Source organism: Aotus nancymaae, unplaced genomic scaffold (genome assembly GCF_030222135.1).
Source record: "Aotus nancymaae isolate 86718 unplaced genomic scaffold, 86718_ANA_hifiasm-v0.15.2.pri h1tg000011l, whole genome shotgun sequence".
Lineage (NCBI taxonomy): Eukaryota > Metazoa > Chordata > Mammalia > Primates > Aotidae > Aotus > Aotus nancymaae.
Window position 1 is genome coordinate 8,770,386 of NW_026988422.1, and position 21,907 is coordinate 8,792,292.

At 36.7% G+C, this 21,907-nt stretch overlaps 1 long non-coding RNA gene across 1 annotated transcript in view; it reads right to left on the minus strand.

Moving 5' to 3' along the window:
- LOC135274212 (uncharacterized) overlaps window positions 1-1,415 on the minus strand; it is a 463,279-nt gene extending 461,864 nt beyond the window's left edge. Inside the window, exon 1 of the long non-coding RNA XR_010341981.1 lies at window positions 1,289-1,415. This is a non-coding gene — a long non-coding RNA (uncharacterized LOC135274212). The remainder of the gene's footprint in view (window positions 1-1,288) is intronic.
- Between the last annotated feature and the right edge of the window lie 20,492 nt (window positions 1,416-21,907).

A 21,907-nucleotide genomic window follows, 5' to 3' on the forward strand; every position in this document is an offset into this window, starting at 1 on the left:
AACATTTCAAATAATTTATTATAAAAGCTTTCTGGTGAAGCTGTGGGGTAGTGGTAAGAATGTGGAGGTAGGGAGAATGCTATTTTTAAGACTCTAAAATGACTTTCTGATGCTGAGTATAAAATAGCCTGATTTGAACTTTGGATTTCCAGAAGGATTTCTTGTTGAAACAGGACGAACTTCTCTCTTAAGGAATTATATATTTAAAAGATCAAGGTCATTGCTGGGTGAAGTCAGAGTATGGAGGAAAGCAGCAATAGCTATGTTTGTGCAGTAGGAGGAAATATGCAGACATATATGTATATTGATGCATGTATACATTATGTATATATATATGCATGTGTGAGGTATGTATGAATATGTATATTTATGTCTGCAGGATGCGTGAATGTGCATGTGCATATGTATGGCTGTGCATATTATGTATGCATATGTATATGTGGCAGTATGTAAATCCTGTGGGAAGCCATCCAGGTCTACCCTTAATGACCCAGGCATACATTTTTCCAGTTTCAAAGGAGACTGCTTGCAGACTATTCACAGCTCAGGCCTCTCTACCAATTGCTATCAGGGAAAGGGAGATGACTTGGTCAAGTTTTTACCCCTTGCTGGAAGAAGGTTTATTTACTAGTTCAATCATCCAATTATCAATTATCCAATGACTAATCAATGTATAGGTATAAAAGCCAGACCCCTTTGCCTCAGTTTGGAATGACTCTAAAGGACTACCAGCTCCATAGCCCCTGTGATATGAGCTGTCTTTGTTGCATGAACATGGCTTTCCTCACCTCCTCATAAGGGTTGTTCAGGAGAGCATGCCACCATAAACTCCCTAAATATAAATCTCCATCACACAGTCTGTTTTCCAGGGAACCCAAACCAAGACATTAGTATTTATTATTTAGTACTACTTATATCAAAAGGTTCATGAACTAATTCATAAATGTTGAAGAGAGATAAACGTGGGATGGAGTCCTGAATTTACTCAGACTGCTCATTGATATAGATCAGTAAAAAAACTAAGACGGTGGTTTATGATTTTGTTAGCCCGATATCTTTTGTGTCTTCTCTCAGTGCAGATTCCCAGACAATTGTCTAAATCATTTTTTAAAGGCTTTCAATCCAGTTAGGTTCATCACTCCTTCTAGCCACCTAGCCTACTGCCACCACTGCCTTTCAAAGACAGTAGTTTTGGAGCTGGATGACCCTTTGAGAGTAGAAGAATTTAAATCAAGACCAGGCAGATAACATTGCAAGGAAGGATATTTAAGATGACAAAACAGCATACCTTTGCAACATACTGATGAATAATGTGTGGTACTTTAGATGAGCAATAGGTGTCAGAGAAATCCAGCAAGCTGTCATCAGGACATGTCAACCATTGAATCTGAGTTGAGAGCAGGTGTAACTCAGAGATCACAGCAGGTAAGCAGTTGACATCAAAGGCATCTAGAAGCAACACAGTTGAGGAACTGAGGTTCAGAGCGATGGTTCCAACTCGGTGCACATGGGAAAGGTCTGGGTTGAAGTTTGGTAGGAATATAAGTCTCTAAAAGAGAGCTACCATTTGACTCTCCCCTAAGTTCCTCAATATTTTGGTTGCCCGCTATTTCCTCCAAGTATTTCTATCAGAGTAGTAATTACCTTTTCAAAAATGTTGACAATGTATAATTTTTTGAGAATATTCTTATGAGGAGAAACCAGCTTCCACTGCCGCAGATCCAGCTTCTCAGAGACTAGAACACGGGCATAGGCCAGCAGCTTGGTCTCAAACAAGGCAGAGCCCGGTTGCCAAAACTCAGACACAAAGACAAACAGCAAGATTGAAAAGATCCTCAATCAAGTTCTAAGAAGAGGATTGACTCTTTGATTTCAGAGCCTAGGGCGGGGCTGAACCTACAGGTAGGAAGCACGAGGACAGTGAGCCAGGAATAGCACTGCAGTAGGACAGGGGCAGGACCAGGGATAGTAAATAACTGTCAAGTATTAGGGGATGCTATGGTCTGAATGTTTGCGTTTCCACCCCAATTCATGTGTGGAAAACTAAGCACAAATGTGATGCTATTTATTAGGAGCTTTTGGCAGTGATTAGGAATGGGATTAGTCCCCTTATAAAACAGGACCAGAGAGTTGCCTTTCCCACTCCCTCCATGTGAAAGCACAGTGAAAAGACACTGTCTATGAGCCAGAGTGGGCCCGCACAATGGATCTGCTGGTGCCTTGATCTCGAACTTCCCAACCTCCTGAACGGTGAGCAGTAAGCTTCCTTGTTTATAAACCATTCAGTCTATGATAGTTTTTTTATATCAGCCCTAACAGTCTAAGGAAAGGGGAGAGTGGTTATTTCATAAAATAAAAAAAACCATGATCACAAAAACCAACAAACAAAAAAACTTTGAAAAACCTTCTGGAAAGAACGAAACTATAGGTACAGAGGGAAATGAGAATGTATACATTCCAAGTAATTCTTGTAAAAAATAATTTTGCCCACAAGCATGCAAAGCAGGCCTGTTCTATCACATGTAAACCTCTGAAGGCTTTCACTAAAGATACAGAGTATGTTCTCTACACTTACTCATCAACCTAAGCAGATTTAACCCCATTTGCTATTTCCCTGTGGTTGGGATAAACCCCAAAATTCTATCAAACCTAATCTACATTGGTCTAAATGTATCCTAGGAGATCAACTCAGATAATGATGATGGTATCTTATATGTGTTTGATAACTGATAAAACTTGATTGTACACTATCTCACTTGAAGAATGTTATATACCATTATCATTATTTTATAGATGTGAAAATCTAAGCTATAAGTGATATTATAAGAGGCATCTTGCCAGGAAGTATCAAAGCCAGGACAGAAATAGGTCTCTAGACTTCCAGATTAATTCTTATCACACCATTCTGTAGAACCTCTTAAACCTTTTACACTAAGACAGAGTCAGATATCCTGTTCATAATGTTCATAAATGTTCATTAAAGGAATATTCTATGACCAGCATTATTTACCTGTGACATGACATTTTCTGCCATTTAGTGGTTTGCTAGACCTAAGCATATGAGGTTACCTTTGGGGGCTCAGATTCCAACTATATATAAAAAAAGATTGGAATAGACATTTTCTAAGATTCTTTCAGGGTATAAAAGCTAACAGGTTTCTTCTGTGGTAAATGATGCACAAACCTTCACCATCTGTTAGCTTATATCAGTGTAGAGATTGTGTGTGTGCATGTGTGTGTGTCTGTGTGTGTGTGTGTGTATCTGTTGCCACAAAAGATTTTCTATATTGATTACATCTAAAAGGTTGCTTTTTAGAAGCAGTTTTAATATTTTCACCAGTTTTCATATGAGCTTTGAGAGGTTAAACTATGTTTATATTATGTTAATCCAAGAGGATATCTCTGCTATTTGTTAAGGGGTATTTGATGGTTCAATATTTGCCTACATTTCTTATATACACAGGTATTTTTCCTTCCTGTAAATTTTCTCATGTATATTTAGGGGTGTACCTAGTTAATTGGTGTTTTAGCCCTGGTTAATTAAGGTTTAACTTTTATGACTGTTAATAAATCAGTTACCCACTAATATTGATGCAAACTGCGACAGAGTTCAAGGAAACTTATTGAGATATATGCAGGTTTGCATTTGCAAATCCAATTGTGTTATAAATGTAATCACTCTTAATTAAAATGATATATGTATATACATATAAAGATATAAAATGTAGAACACTTGGTACATATGGCTTTACAGTTTACAGCTTTCTTTCACATACACCCACTGAAAATTCCATGGGATATTTATGTGACCTTTGAGTCATCCCCACTTATTTCTTTGCCTAGGCTATTGAGTGGCTCTGACTGTCATAAATTCTTTCTCTGGTATGTTACAAACACAGCCCACAAACTTTAGAAATATGCCTACCACCCAAAAGATCCAGCTTGATGTTTAACAAAATCTAAAAATGTAGACTAAGTGACCTCAGTTATGTGAAGTATCTAAAATTTCAAAGTAATTCAACTCCATATGCAGACTAGATCATTTGTCTTTTTAAAAAAGCAGATGTACAAAGAAATCATTTGATTGAATCTCCTTATCTGTAAAGTATCCTTTTCGACAATCATGAAATTTTAGCTTTGGAAGAGATTTCAGAGAATTGCTGAAAATATGGATTAGGAAAAACTAGGTTGTTTCTGCTTAACTGTTACTGATTGTTTCTTTTGATGAAAGTCTGTTCATCCCAACAAATCACTTAATACAGAGAAGAATGCAAACTCTTAATGTTACGTGGACAGTCCTAACTGTATGGGGGACTGAGTTCCTGCTCAGCCAGGAATGGAGACTGACTTTCAGTCTACTAATTACTGAGTATGAGAGATTTGTACTGCTCAAGCTGACTTTTCAACATCGTTTTATTTTCATGTGCTCTATTATTCTTGGTATACATGTTTGTTTTCAATCAATTTTTCCCCTTTTGACCTGTTCGTTCTCAGTCATCATGTATCATTATTTTATATTACTATTTTCACAGTTTCTTTGATCTAATATTTTTATTTCTGAAGTCTTGGATATTTATGAAGAGAGTTTTTTACTAAGAATAATACATAAATCCACATTTGAGCTTTTTCTAAGTTGTATTTCTTTAACTATTTACTTTGTTTGACAGCCTGCTAATGAATTCCTGAAGTTCTACTTTAGTTTATTCTAATTATTGATTCATAATCTGATTTTTATTTTTCTACTTCACTCTCTTTGATTCTTCCATTAACATTTCAAATTAATATATGATACTTTAAATTTAGAACAGAATAAAACTGAGTGAAAGCAAGATCAGTACCACATACATATACTCTGCTATGAAAAGTCAAATAGCCACATAGCTTTATTTAATAGAATAATTATAGTATAAAGTAATATTCTGTCAACACGAGGGATAAAAATAGTCCATTTATACGAATAATTTTCCTAGGGCCCATTTTGTAAGGTCTTAAAATATAAAAACAAATCTTTTAATATCTTTCTGAAAACCAGAATTAGTATATAAGTTAATTACTCATTTATATAGGCATTTGAACAAATCTAAAAGCTCAAACATAATAAGACAGAAATAGATGGCTTTTATAGTGTCACAAAGATAGAATTATTTTACTGCTTTATTTAGTCGCTACTAAAATGAATTTCTCTATTATGTCATAAACTGGGCCAAGACACCATTATGGTATATATATATATGAATGAGTTGCCATTTTAAATTAATTCTCCTACAAAGAATGACTCAGAAATTTATGAGAAATCTTGAAGAATCAAACCATTTAAAAAATAAAAAACAATTGAGTAAGGACTTAATCCCTTAAACAAAATAGAAGTTACAGAAATCGACTGTAGGGATTTTTTTCTGACTAAAATATTTTAAGAGACTTTTTGATTTGAGAAATCATATTATTAGAAATTGTTGCATTTATTTTAAAATGGATGGTGAACATAATAGAGATATTTATTTAGAGGAAAATATCCTTTCTATATATTTCTGAAAAATAAACTGACAGATGCTGCTGGACACATGAACTTAGGATTTACATGAATCTAAGAGGCAAATACCTCCAACTGTTCTGGAAATATGATCCTGAAAACATTTTACCATAAATTGTATTTGTCCCTGTCAAAGTCCAGCAAACAAAAAAAGACATGACTTAAGCCAAATTAAGCCTTTAAATAAGATCCCATGGACATGTGAACAGAGGATACTGCTAAAGTAAAGGATTCAGTATAACTTCCCATCTCTCCATTTGCTCCTTCTCAACCCTCATGCTATTTAATCTGGTTAGTTGGCAATTCCCCATATATATGTATGAATAATCCAATTTCAGACCTCCAAGGCCTAATCCCTGATAATCAGAGAAGACAGATCTAAATTTTACTTCCTAAAACAAATCTGGACAGAATCATGAATTTATAAGCAGCTGTGGCCTATGCATAGAATACAGATACAATTTATCACCAAACCAAGCTACTTCTGAGAGTGTAAAGGGGCTCAGTATCGTTACTATATTAGTTACCTATTATTGCTGTACATAAATTTAGTGACTTAAAACAACACAAATTTATTATCTTAGAATTCTAGAGGTTGAAGTCCAAAATGAGTTTCACTAGGCCGAGAAGACTGGCTTCTTCTGGAGGCTGTAAAGGGAGAAGCTGTCCTCTTGCCTTTTTTAGCTTCTAGAGGCCATCTGCATATCTAGGCTCATGGCTTCTTCTCATATCACTCCAATCTAATGCTTCTCCTGTCACAGTCCATTATCACATTTCCCTCTCCTAACTCTGATCCTCCTGCCTGTTTTCATAAATACTCTGTGATTACACTGGGCCCACCCAGTTAATCCTGAATAATCTCCCCGTCACAAGACCCTTAACTAATCATATCTGTACAGTCCCTTTTACTATGTAAGGTACAAATTTATAGGTTCCAGGGATTAAGTCGTTGACATCTTTGAAGGACATTAGTCAGCCGATCATAGTTACCATAGGCCAGAAGGTATAAACTAGGATTATAAACTGGGACTATCCCAGCATGACTGAAACATTAGATCACCCTCAAATAAGAGATCAGAAGAGATATTAGCGAGATGGTAAAGATTTCAGCCTTTGTATCCCTACAGAAAAAAAACAAACATTAGAGAGCTATTCATGAAGAAAAACAGCTCTGGGGATGCTCAGGAGTCCAGTTAAGAATCTGCAGCAATAAATGGAGTAAAAAACCTGAGAAAAATGGCACACAATGGGTAGGAAGAACAATTTCACTTTGCCTGTATCATTCCATCTCTGAGGATTAGTGCTCAGGCATCAAGCACCACTCAGCACTGAGAGGGAACTCCCAGGCCATGAGGCCTCCTCCCAGGGAAAGCGGGGCGAGGTGAACAACCAGTTTCCCTAGCCTTTTGGGGCACTGTCAGCAGAACCCACTGTGTTTCACTCCACCCAGCCTTCACCACTGAGGACCTCAGTAGGCCTCACACCTGCTGCAGAGTCCCTACAGCTTTCACTACTGAGGACCCACAATATTTGTTGTACTATATGTCAGTGGCCTGCTTCACAGAAGATCCTGGCAGCTTTTGCCACTTAAGGGCCTACAGTTATTTGTCTTTGCAGACTCCAGCTGCCTGAGCTGCCATACTACTCACCCTGCCAGAGCTGCCCCCACTTCTGCATGCATGCCCACTGCCAACCCCTGCTGCTGCATGTGTGCATGATGCCAGCCCCAGCCTCCAAAGCTTCACATGCACATGCATCTGGCCCCCACTGCCACATATGTACTGTACTTGGTCCATCCCTTGCCACTGGCAGCTGCCCTCACCATCATGTACTTGCCTGCAGCCAGCTCTTGTCAGCAGGGCATGTACCTTTAGTTGGCCCTACAGTTGGCCTCTGCAGCCAAGTGCATGCATATCATTGTCTGCAGTCCCCACCACTGCCTACCCTGATCTCATGCTGCTGTACCTAGAGGTGCTGCCGATAACCCCAACAGCCTTCACAGCCACTGTGAACCACCCCCTCCCCAACCAATAGCTCTTGCCACCAAGAACCATGCAAATGCCCATGTCATAGGGGCCAGCTGTTTGCACCATCCGGACACCATGTCCCCAAAAACCCGGAGCCACTGTATGCCCCCACACTTGGTGCTATGTGTCTCTAGATCCAATGCCACTAAACCTAGTGCCAAAGCATATTTCAGTGTTCCTTTCCCCCAACAGGCAAAAGTCTCTTCTTACCAAATCCAGTCCATAAAGTCTGGAAGAGGTAATTGCTTCTTCAAATATGCAGACACCTAAAAATAGGCTATAAGAATCACAAAGAATCAAGGACACATGACACCACTAAAAGAATACAATACATTTCCAATAACCAACCCCAAAATATGGAGGTCCAGGAAGTGCCTTACAAATAATTTAAAATAATTGTTCTGAAGGAGCTCAATGAGATACAAGAGAACACAGACAAATGATTTAACAATATCAAGAAAACAATACAAGAACAAAATTAGATGTTCAACAAAGAAATATAAAACACAAGAAAGAACCAAACAAATTTTGGAATTGAAGAATACAATGACTGAACTAAAAATGCAATAGAGAGCTTCAACAGCAGGCTCATTCAAGCAGAAGAAAGAATCAGCAAACTCAAGGACAGGGCATTTAAAATTATTCAGAGGAGAAAAAGGGCTGGGCACAGTGGCTCATGCCTATAATCCCAGCACTCTGGGAGACCAAGGCAGGTAAATCACGAGGTCAGGAGATCAAGACCATCCTGGCTATCATGGTGAAACCCTGTCTGTACTAAAAATACAAAAAATTAGCCGGCTGCTGTGGCAAGCACTTAAAGTCCCAGCTACTCAGGAGGCTGAGACAGAAGAATTGCTTGAACCTAGGAGGTGGAGGTTGTGGTGAGCCAAGATCACGCCACAGCACTCTAGCCTGGGGCAACAAGAGTGAGACTCTATCAAAAAAAAAAAAAATGAATGAAGTAAACCTTTACATGATGGGATTTACATGACACCATCAAGGGAGCTAAAATACACATTATGGGAGTTCCAAAGGAAAAAAAAGGAGAAAGGGACAGAAACTTTGTTTAAAGAAATAATGGCTAAAAACTTCCCAACTCTGAGGAGAGATATAGACATCCAGGAACATGAAACTCAAAGGATCCCAAACAGAGTCAATTCATGAAGACTTCAATGAGAAATATAATCAAACTATCAAAAATGAAGTATAAGTAACTTTGAAAACAAGAGAAAATATATTTGTTACATGCAAAGGAAGTTCTATAAGACCATCTAGGAATTTCTCAGCAAAAACCCTGAAGCTCAGGAGAGTAGGATAACATATACAAACTGCAGAAAGAAAAGATCCTGACAACCAAGAACACTTTACCCACAAAGCTGCCCTTCAGAAATGAAGGAGAGATAAAGACTTTCCCAGACAAACAAAAGCTGAAGGAATTCATTGCCACTAGATCTGCCTTGTAAGAAATGCTAAAAGGAGTTCCACAAGCTGAAACAAAGAACTTTAATAATACAGAAAACATATAAAAAACATAAAACTCATCAGTAAAGGTAAATATATAGTCAAATTTCAATTACTCTAATATTGTAATGAGGGTGCATAAATCACTTACAACTCAAGTATAAAGGTTAAAAGACAAAATATTAAAAATACCTATAGCTACAACAATTTGTTAATAAATACACAATATAAAATTATGTACATTTTCGCACCAACCAAAAACATTAAATGTGGATGAATAAAAGTGCAGAGTCCTTGTATGTAATTGAAGTTAAGTTGTTGTCTCAAAATAGAATAATAAAATTATAAGATGTTTTAGGTAAGTCTCATGGTAACCACAAAACAAAAACCTACAGCAGATACACAAAAGATAAAGAGAAAGGAATCAAAGCTTACCACTATAGAAAAGTATCAGATCACAAAGGAAGATAGCAGAGATGGAGAAGGGAACAAAGAATATATGAAACACCCAGAAAAAAAAAACAACAAAATGTCTGTAGTAAGTCCTTACCTACTGATAATGATTTTAAATGAGAGTCCAGAGACAGAACAGACAATACCTATTGCCAGCTTTTCTCCACATTCTTGCTCAATGCCATTTCCAAGTCTTGGAATGCTCTCCCTCTTCCAATCCATAATACCATCTCTGCTATTTTAATACTTCCTATTGTTCCAGACCTGTTACTAAAGGCACTTCCACCATGAAAACTACCCAGCTCAAAGTAATTTCTCCATTCTTTATTTTCTTTTCAGCTTGGATTTATCTAATCTTCTACTATACTTACCACAAACTGCTCAATTTAATATAAATATATTTGTGAATTTGTCTTTTCTCCCCTACCAGAAGTAAGTTCTTAATATTAAGGCAGATGTAGTGGCATTATTTTAAATGGCAAAAACTGAAATTGCCTTTGAACTAACTTAATACTAGGAACCATACTCTAAGCCAAAAGATAGCTGCAAGCATTTACTACCTGCAATGAAAACATGTCTGCAACCATTTTTAGGCCGGTATCTGTTAGTGCAGCCTCTCCAAGCCAAATTCCTATCAGCTTATCTTGCTAGCCAGCCAAATGTAAGAGTCACTTGACACACTGGACAACCGAAGGGAACTTTCTACATGCTAAGAAGAACAACATTTCACTAGAAACTTCCTTCGGACTGGGTTAAAGCCAACATTTTGATGCACCTATGTCTATTAACCAAGATGATTTTTACCAATAGACTGCTGCCAGTCACATCTGCTTATCCTGATTATTCATGACATAAATAAAAAGTCACTTTGGATAGTGTTTAATTGGAAACTAAGCACTTTTAGATGTTCATAACAATTAAAACTCAGTGGCATTGTTTCTACATTTTTGTTTCATATTTTTAAAGTTAATGGCAGAAGACGGTAACACTGAAGTCTTCTTTTATCCAGGGAAAAAATTCGCACTGCTAGAAACTCATTTAGTCTGTTATTTCTCTAGAAATTATGTTTAATAGTAGGGGTGATATTGAAATCCACAAGAAGTTACGTTTATTTAGTGGACCCTGACCAAAAAAGTTTATTTACCGGAATAACTAACAACGGCCCTCAATGCATTTGCTTCACCAGAAGCCCCCACAGCGCAGACTCCCAATACTTTTCAGCATGATTTTAGTGTAGCAGAAACACAGAGAGAGACTAATAGGCATTGTAGAATTCCTTGTTGGGCAAAAACCTTGGAAGTCATTCTGATCACTTTTTTTTTTTTTTTACTGTCATTATTAGTCCTATGTTCATTCACAACCCGGGGAAGGAAAGGCCAAAAATAGCCACCGAACCATTGTGAAGCAGCTGTCTTTGGTGCATGAAGGCAAGCAGACAGTTGGAAGTCCAAGTGTAGATAGCAAACAGAAGCTATATTGAAACAGTAATCATGCTAATCATCATTTTGTTAGCAAATGTGGTGCACTTTGTATTTTCAAAGCATTGTGGCATCATTAATTAATCAGCCATAATCACTATTGCAGTGGCAAATCAAATTATGTACAAGATTTGAAAAGAAATTGTTTCACATGGAATGTACTTAAAAAGTGCATGTTTTTTCTTTATGTTGTTTTTCATTTATTTGTTTCTCCATTAAACAGGCTGTGCCATATTCTCTTTCACTTTTCTGCCCTAGTTTATACTGTTCCTTCTAGCTAGATCATAGATAACTCCCGTTCCTCTGTTAGAGATCATAACAAGCATCACTTTTTCCTAGAGATAGTTCTCCAGCCCTGCTAAGCTATTTTAGGGACTCCTCTAGTCCTTTTTCATAGAACCTCTGTTAAATTGCCTGTTGTCTGTTACCCATGCTAGACTGCAGGTTCTGTGAGGCAGAGGCCAGAGATGACCTGTTCATCATTGCATCCCTGGCATTGTGCCTGGTTCTTGGTAGTCACCTAAAATGTGTTTTTTAAATGGGGGGAAGAAAAAGAATCCTCCATGAGAGAGAGCTAACAAAAGGCAGTTATTGTTAGCATAAGCTCTCAGTACAAATTAATCTGCTCAGCACTCTAGATGCTTTATCTCATTTAATGCTCACCACGTTGCTTTGAGGTAGTCACCAGAGAGGTAATTGAAGTGACAGAGAGTAAATCATTTGCCCATGATCACACTGAAAGTAAATAATGAAATTGAGGTTGCATTATAGACGTCTCTGATTCCAACCCTACATGTCTACAAAAGTGATGAAGAAGAAAATAGCAGGCCCTGAAATCCAGGAACTAACCCGACACAACCAGTGTCAGTGTTATCACAAACTCCGGTGCTCGTGGCTAGGCCATCTTGTTTCTCTGTTGAACATCAGCAATCTCACAGAACATCGACACGAGACAAGGTCACTCTGAGACCATGATAAAGTGAAACAAAATATTAATAAGTCCACCTCATTATTTTGTCTAAGCACACACCAAGATAAGGTCACTGTGGAAATCCCACAAAATACCAAACATCCCTTTCTACTGGCCAATATGAGTTCCTGTTGCTTATTTACTAATTATGGCTTAACCCTTGCTCGAATCTGCTGATACGGTTTGGATGTTTTCCACACCCAAATTTCATGTTGTATTGTAATCCCCTGCCATGCTAGAGGTGGGGCCTAGTGGGAAGTGTGGAGGTCACAGGAGCGGAGGCTTCATGGCTAGGTACTGTCTTCCTCATAGCGAGTTATCACAAGACCTGGTCATTTAAAGTGTTTGGACCCTCCTGGCCACAACTCCCTCTCACTGGCTCCGCTTTCACCATGTGACATGCCTGCTTCCCTGTTGCCTTCCGTCATAATTATAAGCCTAAGGCCTCCCTAGAAGCCAAGCAGATGCCAGCACCATGCTTCTGGTAAAGCCTACAGAACCGTGAGCCAATTAAACCTCTTTTTACATAAATTACCAAGTCTCAAATATTTCTTTTTTTGAAATGGAGTCTTGCTCTGTTGCCCAAGCTAGAGTGCAGTGGGGCAATATTGGTTCACTGCAACCTCTGCCTTCCCGGCTCAAGTGATTCTCTTATCTCAGCCTCCCGAGTAGCTGCGACTACAGGTATGCACCACCGTGCTGGGTTAATTTTTTTGTATTTTTAGTAGAGACTGGGTTTCACCATATAGGCCAGGATGGTCATGAACTTCTAACCTCAAATGATCCACCTGCCTCGGCCTCCCAAAGTGCTGGGATTACAGGCATGAGCCAACACACCAGGCCTTCAGATATTTCTTTATAGCAATTCAAAAATGGTCTAATACATCTGCCTTCTTTATAAAGAAGGTTTATGGAGATACCCAATCATAGAATTTCCTTCACTTCCTGACAGCAAGTATGTAGAATAAATCTGTTTCCTTAGACTTTTTTCAAAATCACCCTTTCAAAGCTCAAATTCTTTAATAAACCTTGCTGAACATCATCTTACTGAAACAGTTCCCATGGCACGTCTTTTGTCTTGCAGCAGTAAGAAATAAACTCAACTTGTTCAGCTACAGGTGGGTTTCTGGCTAAAGGGTATTGACAGTGGCTTAATACAAAAGCACCCATTAGACTGGAGAAAGAATATGTGAGAACTTTTATTTATAAAGTTTAGTTTTAAAAAATAAGAAAAATAATCTTAACCAATATTTAACACAGTATATACACCTGGTTCCCTTTCTTCATCCTTCGCTCTGTGAGATGGCCACATGACAAATTAGGTAGACAAGATAACCGAGGGTCACAGAAGGACAACTACTGTACAATTCCACTTATATGCAGTATCTAGCAGTCAAAATCATAGAAACAGAAAGTTGAATGGTGGTTTCCTGCGACTGAGGGGAGGGAAAAATAAGCAGTCGTTTGATGGGTATAGAGTTTCAGTTTTATAGGATCAAAATGTCTTAGGGAACTGCTATACAACAAATGAATATATAGTTCATACCACTGAACTGTGCACTTTAAATGATTAAGAGAATATATTTTATATTGTGCGTTTTCTGTCACGATTAAAAAAAACAAGCTAGAGGGAAGAATGAGCATTGTACTGGAGGATTTGACATGGAAGTCTTAGTCTTTAGTTCACTCCCTGGACGCTGCAACATACTGCAGATGACATTGTGCCCAGCAACAAAGTTTGTATTTTATGTAATCAGTCATTGATAATATATACCAGTAACTAAAACTTGAACCATGTTATGAAGTTACTGGTACTATTTATTAAACCCTAGTAACTGAAATTCACTTGATGGACTTTGTCTCTCATTCATGTTTTTCTTGAAGAATATAATAGTATATACCCTGTTTAAAAAAAAAAAAAAAAAGGATGAGAAAGATAAAATCCCTCACTTCAACAGGTTTACAGTTAATGGATGTCAGTATAATACACAAACTCTGTAATCTGATCAACATAATGATCGAAAATAATGTACCAGTTTACAGGTGAGTGAAATTACCCTGGGTCAAGGGATCAAGAAGATAATGCAGCTAATGGCATGGAAGGCAAACATTTTCAAAGTTATTCCAGTGGTTTCATGGCTTTCCACTAACAGGATCACATTTTTATTTGGTTTTTCCTGTTTCCCAGATGATAGTTGTTTTGCTGCTTTAAATAGTGCTAAGAGGAATAACTTTGTAATTGCAATAACTTTGAAGTGGATTACCGAGAAAAAGGGGCATGGAGATTTTTTAAGCTGTTGGTGCCTACTGCTGGCCTTAAAATGTTTAATGTCATTAGCTTTATGATCTTTGTTTTCATTTTGCAATCAAAGCTAATTTTAATCACCTATGAGCTTTCACAGCATCTCCGATCCCTGTGTTCACTGAGATATACTAGTCTATGCATAAAAGTGTGGAAACAACACTTTCAAAGCATTAGGAACCTATTTTTCTAGCGAGCCAAAATTGGGAAAATAGCATACATTGCCTACCGAATGCCAAAAATCAGAGCTGTCACAGAGAACAAGTCTCCCCAAAAAATATTTTCTGAGCTTTCAGGGAATGATAATCTATGTGGAAACATTAACCATATTGGTGAAATATTTAATTGTTTAGGAAAATTTTGTACTTATTTTTTTTAGAAGCAGGCCTTTGGGAAGTTTAGCTGAGGATGGGTTCAATTTTGTACTTTTATAGCTTAAAGAAAACCTCTTCGTGACTATTCAAAGAAAATTGTTTAAAAAGTGTAGTCAACTTGTGCTTGTCTCTCCCTTCTACCACCAAGCTGGGTTCGGTGCCACTAAAAGTAAGGACACTAGAGAAGAGTCAGGGGATAGATTGGGTAGGAATGAATTTTGTTTATGTTTGGCATTATGTCTACATAAACATTTCATAATGCCTTTGGAAGCATACACAAATAGTGAGTGATTTAAAAATTAGAATTTTGCATATCTCAGGTTTTACATACAAACATGAAGCTAGAATTACTCTGTACTTCTTCCACACTTGCTCTACTATGTTTCAGGAGAATATAAAGACTGTATTTCATTAACGTTTTTCTCCAAAAAGTTTCCAAAGCATTAGGTACAAAAATCAAATGAATATATGGACATTGCCTTGCCTCAATTTTCCTGCATAACAAGCTCACAGCTGTGATTAAAAAGTTAAGAACTATAGATTTTCACTTTCTAGTCTCGTCTATGAAGAACTTAGAAGTTGCCACACTTCCTAACAAGAAGTAAAAAGCTAAACAACCTGAAAATCAACAGCACTTCTTAGATCTGTCAGAGAACTGACGTCACAGGGCAAACCACTGCCCCAAACTTGAAGAGAGCAATAAACAAATACAGATAATTAGAATTTGCCACAGCAGAAACCCCAGGGGGCAAGTCAGAAAACCTCAGCCTGAACCAGTAGCAGGGTAGGAAAACCTGAATGTCTAGAGGCTCAGAGAGAACCAGCCTGAGACTTTAAAACTTTAGGAGGACCCAGGCATAGGGGAGCCCTCACACTTTGTTCTAACTCTGGGAGCTCTACCATGTCCACGTCCTGATAGCAAACATTGGAGAAAAATCTCCTTATGCTCCTGGTGAGGAAATGAAAAAAGAAACTATCATCTGTTCTTTTTAACAAGTCCTGTCCTTGGGACCAGAAGCTAGCCTGCTAGAGTTTTATCAGAACCCAACCTACCTGGGGGAAGGGAAATACCCAATGCCAGCCTTCTGTAGCCATCCTGACCAGCCTAATAGAGGAAACAGCATTGAGAAACACTGGCAAAGTTCACAGTCAAAAGGCATAGGCCCACAGAAACACTGAGACCTAATCATAGGATACAAAATGCTTTTCTTCCTTCATCTTACCACTACACCAATAAAGGCTTACTTATTAGAGGTTCTTTTACCTATACGCCGTGTATGATTTCAACAAAAAATTATAAGGCATACAACACAGAATATAAAAGTTAAAAGGCAAACAACACAGTTTAGAGAGACAGAGCAAGCATTAGAACCAGAGTCAGCTATGGCAGGTATGTTGCAATTATCAGACCAACTATGTTGGAATGTAAAATAACTATGATTAATATGCTAAGGGCTCTACTGGAAGAAGTACACAACATGCAAGAACAGACAGACAGTGTAAGCAGAGAGACGGAAATTCTAAGAAAAAATCAAAAAGAAATGCTAGAGATCAAAAACACTTAAGAGAAAGGAAGAATGTCTTTGATGGACTCATTAGCAGACTGGATACACCTGAGGAAAGAACCTCTGAGCTTAAAGACATGAATAGACATTTCCAAAACTTAAAAGCAAAGAGAAAAAGAAAAGTCAACAACAACAAAAAGAACAAAACATCCAATAACTCTGGGACAACTACAAAAGGTGTAACACACACATAATAGGAATGCCAGAAGCAAAAGACATAGAGAAAGGAGAAGAAGCAATATTTAAAGCAATAATGACTGAGAATTTCCCCCAAATTAATGTCAAAAAACAAATTACAGTTCCAGGAAACTCAAAGATCAGCAGGCAGAATAAATGCACAAAGCGAAACAAAAAACCAAAAGAAACAAAAACCTACACCTAGGCATACCATATTCAAACTTCAGAAACTAAAAAAAAAAAAAAAATGTTTTTGAAAGAAGTCAGAAGAAAAAAAAGAAACAATTAATTTACAGAAGAACAAAGATAAGAACTATGTCCAACTTCTTCCCAGAAACCATGCAAGCAAGAAGAGAGTAGAGTAAAATACTTGAAGTTTGAGAGAAAAAAGAACACCAACCTAGAATTTTGTACTCCATGAAATTATCCTGAAAAAGTGGAAGAGAAACAAAGACTTTCTCAGACAAACGAAAACTGAGGGTATTTGTTGCCAGTAGACTGAGAAATGTTAAAATAAGTTGTTCGAAAGAAGGAAGATGATATAGGCTAGAAACTCAGATCTACGTAAAGAAAAGAAGAGTATCAGAGACTGAATGCAGGTGAAATGAAAACTTTTATTTTTCTTATTCTTAATTGGTCTAACAGATAATAGTTTGTTCAAAATAATAATAGCAACAATGCATCTGATTACGTATGCTTATACATAACAGCAATGATATAAAAGGAAGGGAGGAAAGAATTATACATTTGTAAAAGCCCACAGAATGTACAACACTAACAGTGAATTCTAATGTAAACTATGAGCTTTGTGTGTCTGGGGGGACAGGAGGTAAATTGGAACTCTATGCTTTCCTCTCGATTTTGCTATGAACCTAAAACTGCTTTTAAAATGAAAGTTAAATGATTTTTTAAAGCCCAGCACACTGAGATGCTGCACAATGAATAAAATCAGAAAGTGACATCACCATGTGTTGGTGTGAAGCAGAGGCACAGGAACTCTCAAATTTTACTGACAGATAAACGGTAGAATTGCTTGAAATAATGCTAAGCAGTTTTTTACAGTTAAACATACATCCACTTAAAATAGCAACTCAGCTCCTGTATACTTATCACAGAGAAATGCAAACATATTACTGTTTGCATTTCTCTATATGAAGAGTTGCACAAGAATGTTCATAACAAATTTATTCACAATGGCCAAAGAATGGAAACAATCTAAATATCCATCGACAGGAGAATGAATAAGGCAATTATAGTATATTGATACAAAAGAATACTACATAGCAATAAGAATGAACTGCTGATACACAGAACAACATGGATGAGTCTTATAGGCAAAATTCTGTAAGTACACAACACACAAGAACAGACAGACAGTGCAAGCAGAGAGATGGAAATTCTAAGAAAGAATCAAAAAGAAATACTAGAGATCAAAAAACACTTAATAGAAATGAAGAGCAAAAGTAGCAAAATGCTGAGAAAAAAATAATTATCTGATATATATTAATTTCCCTAATCATATGTTACTAGAATATTACATATTAAAACAAGATGCTACTACATACCTATTAGAATGGCCAAAATCCAAAACACTAACAACAAATGCAGGCAAGGATGGTAAAGCAACAAGAATTCTCATTCATTGCTGGTGGAATGCAAAATGGCACAGTGGCACAGTCACTTTGGAAGACAGCTTTGTGGTTTCTCACAAAACTAAACATACTCTTACCATAAAATGCAGCATTTGTACTCCATTGTATTTACCCAAATGAACTGGAAACTTATGTCCACACTAAAACCTTCACACAGATGTTTTTAGCGGCTTTATTCATAATTACCAAAAACTTGGAAGCAGCCAAGCTGTCCTTCAGTAGTAAAGAAACTGTGGTGTATTCATACAATGGAATATTAGCATTAAAGAGAAGTAAGATATCAAGGCATGAAGACACAGAACAAACAAATGCATATTACTAAGTGAAAGAAGCCAATCTGAAAAGGGTTCATACTGTATAATTCCAATGATATGACATTCTGGAAAAGGCAAAACTGTAGAGACAGTAAAAAAAAAAAAAAAAAAAAAAAAAATCAGTGGCTGCTGGGAGTTAGCAGAAAGCAAAGGAAAGACAGAGCCCAGAGGTTATTTAGGGAAGTAAAACTATTCTATGTGATACTACAATGGTGAATACGTGTCAGTATACATTTGTCAAAACACATAAAATGTACAACACCAAGAATAAGCCGTACTGTAAACTATAGACTTTGGGTAATAATGTATCAATGCAGGTTCATGGATTGGAACAAATGTACCACTTTGGGGCCAGATATTGACAGCAGAGGAGGCTGTGGATGGGTGGGGCCAGGAGGTATCTGGGAATTCCCTGTACTTTTTGCTTAATTTTGCTGTGAATCTAAAACTTCTCTGCATTTAAAAAAAAGTAAAGAATGGAATGGGTTTTTTATTTTTATTTTTTTTCTGAAAATAGTGGCTGTGAATCTAGTACACATTGACAGTGTGGTGTAAAAAAGAAGAGAAAAGATAGAGTCCAGTAAATACCTATGACGCAAGAATAGAGTTTTAGTTCACTAGCTAGCGGGATGTATGAGAAAATATCCCTAAGGTGTCTATAAATGTAGAGATTGACATTTTGAAAAACCAGCAAGAACTCTGCGAGACTGCACTCACAAATGGAATGTCAACATAAATTGGCACAATTTATATAGCTAGGACAGAAAGGAGAATTTTGTCACTGAATTTATGAAAAACCTGAAGGAGAAATATTTTATTTTCAAGAGAATTTTTAAGAATATTGTAAACTGAATAAAATACAATGCTGCTGCTACTACAAGAACCAGTTTATCTCCATTATCGGTGACAACTTTCAGAGGACTACAAATCCAGTGTCGCTCGGGGCTCTGTAGTTTCTAGTTCCTTTGGAAGAAATATAATACAGATATTTTAAGCAGACAGACAGTACCACATATCAGCCAGCCTGTTTTAATATGTCCTTGTCCAATCAAAGTAAATGATGAATTAACCACAAACATCAACACTGTTAACATTGACTGGTTATTTAAAATATCATAATGAACTAATTAGCACAGCAAGTTGGACACTCACTATTTAGTAAGTTTTGTTCATCTGTATTTACTTCTGTTTATGTTTATTTCCCCATGTTAGTTAATTAACACATATATACATAGATGTCTACACATTCTCCTCCCAGAATTTCCTGCTTAAAATGTATGAAAATCATTTTCTTTTGATCGTTAATATAGTATTTGTTCCAAAATCTGTTAACGCTCTCATTTCTTCTGGCAACGTGTTAATTGCTGACAAAAACAAAGTCATTACATCTACAAACACTTGGGAAATTCTGTTTGTCTCTTAAGTAACAGTATGAATGAAATGGTCACTCACCAATTAAAGATGGTAGCTGACAACCATAAAACACATAATTCTGTTTCTTGTCTCTGTATTTGCTACTTTACATTAAATTCTAAATTTAATAAAATATTTCGTTTCTCTCTCTCTCTCTCCAATGTCACCAAAACTTTCCCACAGTATGTGAGAGACTAAAATGCAACCTTATTTGGTAGTCTGACCCTAGGTAGTCACTGTTCAGCAGGCAGGCAGCACGTGTCCCTACAGGAACATGATTCAAACCAAGAAATAGAAAAGTCTTGTTGAAAAAACTTTCACATTCAAAAACGACACCTTTGCCAATCTCTGAGAGCTCCGGTACAGTTATTCAGCTTGTTGTCAGTTTTTGTCACTAAAACACTGCCACCTTCAGGAAGAAATGTAGGAATCTGCAATTGCGTTAGTGAGGGAATCTGACTGAACACTTGAATCCAAATTCTACACAGCCCTTTTTAAAAGCATAGCTATAATGTATCCTACTGAGTTATTTTTTTCTATATACCTAAATATTAGTAATCTATTTCAGTAGTTTTTTTTTTTTGCCTTAATAGCTTTTTTCCCTGAATAGCTAGACATTACAGTGAAAAGCTGCCCAGAGATAACAAAACGGAAGATAATTCACTATTATGGATAAAAGTAAAATTTCTTCAGTAAGACCAGGAATTTTCAGGTATTAAATTATAAAACATGAAGAACAAGCTCCAAAATGTTTTCTTTACTCAAATAATGAAATATATATAGAGAAAATATTGGTACAGTTTTAAAAAATAATTCCATAATCAATTGATACATTTTACAAGAAATATATCTCTTTAAATCCTCTTTGAGGATGATAAAACAGGATTTTTCCTTTTTATGTTCTAGGTCCTCCTTCACTTATCAGTTAACCTAAAAATTAAAAGCAACTTTGTGCCAGCTTTCTAGTGTTTAAATTGATTATTTCAGTTTACATCAAGAATGTTCTTATTCTCTCTTTCTTTCTTGCTTTAAAAAAAAAGTAGAAGTTCAGCTCTTTATTTCATAATCTGCTCTCAGTCTAATTTTATTTCGTTTCCTTTCACTTATTCTTTCCCCTATCTTCTTTTCTATCTTCTTCTCTTCATTGGCTTATTTTTACTTCATTTAGAAAGTCCATTGTAATTAGCCAATTTATTTTATGTCCTATAAGCGATATATGCAGGGTCCTCTTTCTGTTTTCTCTTTATTCAAAATCCATTCCCTATTCAGAGAATGCCAACAAGTACTTCTCAAAAACAGGGTTTTTTTTTTAAAAAAAAAAAAAAAAAAAAAAAAAGGCCGGGCGCGGTGGCTTAAGCCTGTAATCCCAGCACTTTGGGAGGCCGAGGCGGGTGGATCACGAGGTCAAAAGATCGAGACCATCCTGGTCAACATGGTGAAACCTTGTCTCTACTAATACAAAAAATTAGCTGGACATGGTGGTGCGTGCCTGTAATCCCAGCTACTCAGGAGGCTGAGGCAGGAGAATTGCCTGAACCCAGGAGGCGGAGGTTGCGGTGAGCCGAGATCGCGCCATTGCACTCCAGCCTGGGTAACGAGCGAAACTCCGTCTCAAAAAAAAAACAAAAAAAACAAAAGTATAATTATTGTGAAAGGCCACAAATATTTTACAAAACACTAATTATAGAGTCCGACTGGAAAGGACACATACACAAAGCCTTCTCTTATTTTAATGCTCTAAGCAGTTTGTCAGATTTCCCCAGGTTAATTTTAAAACTGTACAAATTAAAATTTCAATGAGATAACTTTGGGAAGAAAGAGGAACTTTACAAAATAACTTTGATATTCCCCTAAAGGAATTGAGCGGAGACAATATCCACTACAAATCGAGTGTTTGGAAAAAGAAGATTATTAAAAGATAAGGTATACTATCAGATATTAAAATATAATAATTAAAACTACGCGGGATCAGTGTCTGAGAAGAAGAACAGATGAATGGAGTGCAAAAGGACCCTCGTATAGATAAGAATTTAGTATGTGTTAAGGCTCAGTTTTTTAAAGTGAAGACAGATTGCTTTTTTAAAAAAAATGATGTTAGACCAATTGGTTAACTATTTGAAAAAAAAAAAAAAATTAGAACTTCTACTTCATAAATATGCCAAAATGAAATAAATCCCAGAAAAAAGTAGAG